General features: G+C 36.5%; 1 non-coding gene across 1 annotated transcript; it reads left to right on the top strand.

The window, feature by feature from the left end:
- The first annotated feature begins 4,792 nt into the window (after window positions 1-4,792).
- LOC140852273 (small nucleolar RNA R71) lies at window positions 4,793-4,899 on the top strand. The gene has a single exon (XR_012135175.1). It is a non-coding gene; the product is annotated as a small nucleolar RNA R71 (small nucleolar RNA).
- The last annotated feature ends 1,615 nt before the right edge of the window (window positions 4,900-6,514 follow it).

The raw sequence follows: 6,514 nt of genomic DNA, 5'->3' as shown, positions 1-6,514 counted from the left end.
ATTTCATAAATTAAACTAACCTAATTGCATAAAATTAAATTGCATAAATTAAACTATCCTAATTGCAAGAAAAATAAATTGCATAATGTAAAGAGATGAAATTGCATAAAAATAAGATTTTATATATAAAAAAAAATTATTACAAAAACCTCAAAGCTCAAGGCTTGAAAAGAGAGCTAAAAACCCCACTATCTAGGGTTACAAGCTTGATCGGAAGAAAGAATACATAAAACAAGGGCCTTTGGGGGCTTTTTATAGGCATTTGGGGGTTATAAGGTTTTCAAAACTTCCGATGTGGGACTAAGAGGTTTTAGGGGGTTTATGGTGCGCCGATGGGTCCATGGTCCATGCGCCTGTTGCTGTGGACCAGGCGGCTAACCAGATCACCAAATCAGTTGATTTTTGACCAATTTTGATCTGATTTGACTCGGGTTTGACCCAATTGAGTCTTCTTTCTTCATTCTTCAATTCCTGGGTCAATTTAACTCCGTTTTGCATAAAATTTGCGCCGTTGGAATCCTATTTCTTTGTTCTTTCTATTGATGATCTCTTCTTCTGCAAAATATAATAACAAGTATCAATTTCTTAATAAAGTTAGATAATTTAGATATTAATTGATACTTTTTATGTCAATTTGTGACATAAATCACACCCCCCAACTTAATCATTGCTAGTCCCTTAGCAATGTACCAAAATAAGATCATATTCCAAAAAGATCCTTCCTTTGCAAATTAATTTAAGATCGAAATTCAAGAAGTTTTCTAGTATTACTAAGTAATGAGCTTCGAATTAGAATCAGTAGTCAGTCTACTTAGAAGCTTTCTTAGAGTACACTTAAAGTTTTATAGCACTTGTGTGAGTGATAACTAACTTAGTATTTCAGTATTAACTTGTACAGGCCAATTGTATCATTTTTCATAACTTAGTTCGATTAATTTTTTATACACCCCAGATTAAACAAAGAACTAAGGTAGCTTTCACACTGTTTTTTTTTTTTTTTTTTTTTTTTTTTTTTTTTTTTTTTTTTTTTTTTTGCTGAGCATCCTTAAACAAATTGGGCCAATAAAAACTACATTGGAGAACCTTAGCAGCAGTTTTCTTAGACGCGAAGTGACCCCCACATGCTTGATCATGACAAAAAGATAAAATATTCATGACTTCGTTATCTGGGATACACCTTCTAATAATTTGATCAGGACATTGTTTAAAAAGATAAGGATCATCCCAAATGAAATACTTCACTTGGGCAAAGAATTTATATTTATCCTGCTTAGTCCAATGAGAAGGTATCTTGCCTATGGCTAAATAATTTACAATATCAGCAAACCAAGGTTCAGTAGACAAAGACATGAGTTGCTCATCTGGGAAAGATTCATTGATGGGTGGTTCACTAGATGGTGCAACTGGAATTCGGGACAAATGATCTGCTACAATGTTCTCAGTGCCTTTCTTGTCCCTAATTTCTAGGTCAAATTCTTGAAGGAGCAAAATCCATCTGATTAAATGTGCCTTGGCATCCTTCTTTGCTAGGAGATGTCTAATGGCTGAGTGATCGGTGTAAACAATGGTGTGGGTCCCAACCAAATAAGATCTAAATTTCTCTAAAGCAAAGACAACGGCAAGGAACTCCTTCTCAGTTGTGGTGTAGTTAAGCTGCGCATCATTTAAGGTTTTACTTGCATAATATATCACTCTAGGCAGCTTATTTATTCGTTGACCTAAGATTGCGCCCACAACATGATTGGACGCATCACACATTAATTCAAATGGTTCAGACCAGACAGGAGGATGAATGATTGGAGCTGATACAAGTGCATTTTTTAGAAATTCAAAGGATTCCAAGCACTCATGAGTAAATTCAAATTTAGTATCCTTTGCCAAAAGATTAGTCAGTGGACGTGCTACTTTGCTAAAGTTGGCAATAAACCTTCTATAGAATCCAGCATGACCTAAAAATGAACGTATTTCTTTCACAGATTTAGGTGGTGGAAGACTTGCAATTAGATCTATTTTGGCCTTGTCCACTTCAATCCCCTTTTTAGAAATGACATGGCCAAGAACTATTCCCTGTTTGACCATAAACTGACATTTTTCCCAGTTGAGAACTAGGTGCTTCTCCTTACATCGTTCTAGAACTAATTGCAGGTGATTCAGACACTCGGAGAAGGTTAGACCAAAAACAGAAAAGTCATCCATAAAAATTTCTAGAAATCATTCTATCATATCTGAAAATATGCTGATCATGCATCTCTGAAAGGTTGCTGGTGCATTACATAGTCCAAAGGGCATTCGTCTATAGGCAAAAGTACCAAATGGACAGGTGAATGTAGTCTTTTCTTGATCTTCAGCGGCTATGGGGATCTGGTTGTAACCGGAGTATCCATCAAGAAAACAGTAAAACTCTTGTCCGGCTAGTCTTTCCAACATTTGATCAATAAATGGCAAAGGAAAGTGATCTTTCCTTGTCGCAGCATTCAACTTTCTATAGTCTATACAGACCCTCCATCCCGTTTGGGTCCTAGTTGGGATAAGTTTGTTTGTATCATTTTGGACCACTGTTACCCCAGATTTCTTGGGTACTACTTGAACTGGGCTTACCCAAGAGCTATCAGAAATAGGATAAATTATTCCACTATCTAGGAGTTTCAGAATCTCCTTTTTAACTACATCCTTCATAACTGGATTAAGCCTTCTTTGGGCTTCTCTTGTTGGTTTAGCCTCTTCCTCTAAGTATATTCTATGTTGAACTATAGAAGGGCTTATTCCTTTGATATCTGCTATGGTCCAACCTATTGCCTCTTGATTTGCTTTTAGAACTGACAATAACTCCTCCTCTTGCTTGGGATCTAGGTCTGATGCAATAATTACAGGCAAAGTTTCTTTGGGTCCTAGATATGCATACTTGAGATGTTCTGGGAGGGGCTTCAGTTCTAAAATGGGTGCTTCCTCTATCGATGGTTTAGGTGATGAGTTCACCATCTCAATGATTGGTTCAGTAGGAAGTGTCGATTCCTGATTAATCTGATTTTCTTTAAGTATTTCATTGACATCCTCAGACTCATGGATTAACCAGGGGTTAGACTCTAGGTCGACTTCATCATCACTAATGTCAATGGATTCATAAATACCATCTTGGACTACATTGACATCAGCATGAGAAGAGGATTCCTGTTCTAAGTTAAAAACATTAAGCTCAATGGTCATATTCCCAAAGGATAACTTCATTAGACCATTTCGACAATTGATTTCAGCATTGGCCGTAGCTAAGAATGGTCTTCCTAAAATGACAGGTATATGTCCTTTAGGATTCGCAACTGGCTCAGTCTCTAAAACAATAAAATCTACAGAAAAAATAAAATTTTCAACCTTTATCAGAACATCCTCGACCATTTCCTTAGGGATCCTGAGAGATCTATCGGCTAACTGTAATGTGATCCCAGTAGGTTGAAGTTTTTCTAATCCTAGTTGTTCATACACCGAATATGGAAGGATATTCACACTAGCTCCTAGATCTAGCAAGGCCTTTTTTATATTGGTTTCTCTAATAACACAAGAAATTGTTGGAGCTCCAGGGTCCTTATATTTAATTGGCACATGGCTAGATAGGTATGAACTGACACTTGCAGCCAAAAATACTTTCTTTGGTACATTAGTGGTCCTTTTCCTAGTGCAGAGATCTTTTAAAAATTTGGCATAAGTTGGAACCTGATGGATTATATCTAAAAGAGGAATATTAATTTGGACTTATTTAAATACCTCTAAAATTTTGTCTAAATGTTCAGATTTATTGGATTTCAGTCTGTTTGGAAAAGGAGCTCTAGGACTTTTAAGTACTGGACTAGGTGAATTTTCAGTTTCTGGTGCTTGAGGTTGAAAGGTAGTAGTTTTAGAAGGTGACTCGACAGATGAGTCATCTATATCATCAAGTGCAACTACCTTATTGTCTATTTGTTTTCCTGATCTTAAGGTATGAATGGCATTTATACCATTAACTTGGTTTCCTTGTTGGGGTCGTGGACCATTTTGGTTTCTAGGATTTGGCTCATGTTGGCTAGGTAACCTACCATGTTCTCGTTCACTAATGGTCGAAGCCAGCTGACTTACTTGCATTTCCAGACGGGCTATAGCTTGGGTGTTATTATTTATGAGTTGACCCGTAGTTTGCATAAAGCTGGTATGTATTTTCATCATGGCTTCTAGGCTTTTCTCTAAAGAGGTAATTTTTTTGTCATTATCATGGAAGCCTGGCGGGTTGTTCATCACTGGGTTGGACCTTAGATTTTGCTGATTGAAATTTGGATTACCTACATTAGGATTCTGGGACCATGAGAAATTCGGGTGATTCCTCCAACCTGGGTTATATGTGGGTGCATAAGGATTGTTCAATGGTCCTTGATAGGTGGCATTCACCTGTGCACACTCATTCGAGTAGGAACATTCTTCTAAGACATGGTCTGGTGCATTGCACCCTTTACACATGGGTGCAGATATTTGATTTACATTGGCTGGTCTCTGTAATTCTAAGGCTTCCAATCTATGTGTTAAGGTTGCAATCTTGGCCTCTGATGCTAGGGTTGGTTGAATTTGATGCATTCCTCCTCTTGAAGGTGTAGCTTTATCAGGTTCCCTAGTTGTTTCCCACTGTAAATTTTTCTCGGCTAGGTCTTCTAAGAATTGCCAAGCTTCAGTAGTTTCTTTGTCCATAAATTGGCCTTGGCACATGGACTCTAGCATGGTTCTTGAGTTTGAATCTAACCCCTCATAAATGATCTGGCATAGTCTCCAAGTTTCTATTCCATGGTGTGGGCATTGGGTCAAAAGATTCTTGAAACGATCAAAGTACTTCCAAAATGATTCACCAGCTAGTTGGTAAAATTGATTTATTTCATTCCTAATCCTAGCTGTTTTATGATGGGAAAAATACTTTTTTAAAAATATTCTCACAAAGCCCTCCCAAGTAGTGACAGAATAGTTTGGCAGACTATAAAGCCACTTCTTAGCATTGTCCTTAAGGGCAAAGTTGATTAATCTAAGTTTGACCTCATCCTCTGTTAATTGCAGTTTTATGGTTGCACATACCTCCTCAAATTCTCTAATAAATATATAAGCATCTTCTAATCCTGTGAATTTTGGAAGCATATTTATGATTTGAGGTTTGATTTCAAAATTGTTAGCTGTGGGTTGTGGCAACCTGATACAAGATGGTTGGATGGAGCCAACTGGATAACACAAATCCTTAAGGGTCATGGGTTGGATTGGTTCAGCCATTGGAACAACAGGAATTGACTCAATTCTAACTAGACGACCCGACACTCTTCTCCACACACGAGGTGTACGGTTCTCGATGTTTATACAATTTTTTTTTTTTTTATAAAATTTTTATGTATAAGGAAAAGAAAGAAAAGAGAAAAAGTTCTAAAGAGAAGATCCTAAGGAGTCCTAAATCTAAAGAAAAGTAACCAAATTAATTTTAGTTTAATTTATGAAATTAGGGTAGTTTATTTTTCTGCATTTAAATTTTGCAAGTAGATTTAGATCATGTCTAGCTAAGCATCCCTTCTAGGGTTTGCGATGAAGCTAGATCATGAGTAGGTTAATTTCTTCTAACTTTGTTTGACTTGTATGTGTGACTCCATAAGTTCAAATACTAAACCGGTAGCACAGAAACTAATTTCTGCACTAATCGAGATACCATCTAGCAATGATTTTTGATGGCTAGATAGATCAAATTATCACAAAAAAAAATTTTAGAATCCATACACATAGTTACTGCATAATTCATCCTTTTGACCCTGAATGCTCTAGGATGGTCTCAGGTTAACTGTCAACCAAGATTGCTTCATCCGTATTATATTTCAACCTTTCAAATCCATCTTATGGATTACCCTGATCAAGGCTTTGCTCAATTAAAATACAGTGATACATCATCTCCAATAATCTGGAGGGGTCAATCCCATCTTGATCCATATACAGACTTCACAAGTATTTGACTGTACCCAATAATCTTCTGTCACTACATTAGAAATCTAGATGTCCGATACCAAAACATAGTGAGTTACTTGCAAGTCACTATGGTGACTAATGTCTGAAGGATATTTATACCCATGTGTTTCATGAGTAGCTCTTGATAGCAGAACACTCAGCAGGTGAGTCACTTGTTCAATAATGATATACCCCTATATCTCACCTGTATGCCATATAAGTGTCACCACACTCCTTGGTTAAGAGGATAACCAATCCATATGACACACAACGACCTCCGCTTGGTAAATATCATCATCGTATAATGATGTATCATTTGATCACGAACATGTTTAAGAACTATACAATAAATTCTCTCTTTATTGCATACTAGCATAGTTCTAAAGACTTCATCACAGTACAAGAGTTCAAGAAAGATGTAACTTTGTGATGAAAAATATCAGAATAATTTTTATTCAATAATCAATAATTCATATACAAGGGTGAACTCAATCATCACATGATTAATTTTAGGATATAATTTTCAACAACT

This window comes from Elaeis guineensis, chromosome 10 (assembly GCF_000442705.2).
Source record: "Elaeis guineensis isolate ETL-2024a chromosome 10, EG11, whole genome shotgun sequence".
Lineage (NCBI taxonomy): Eukaryota > Viridiplantae > Streptophyta > Magnoliopsida > Arecales > Arecaceae > Elaeis > Elaeis guineensis.
Note: the sequence above shows the minus strand (reverse complement) of the source record. Positions and strands in the feature narration are given on the sequence as shown.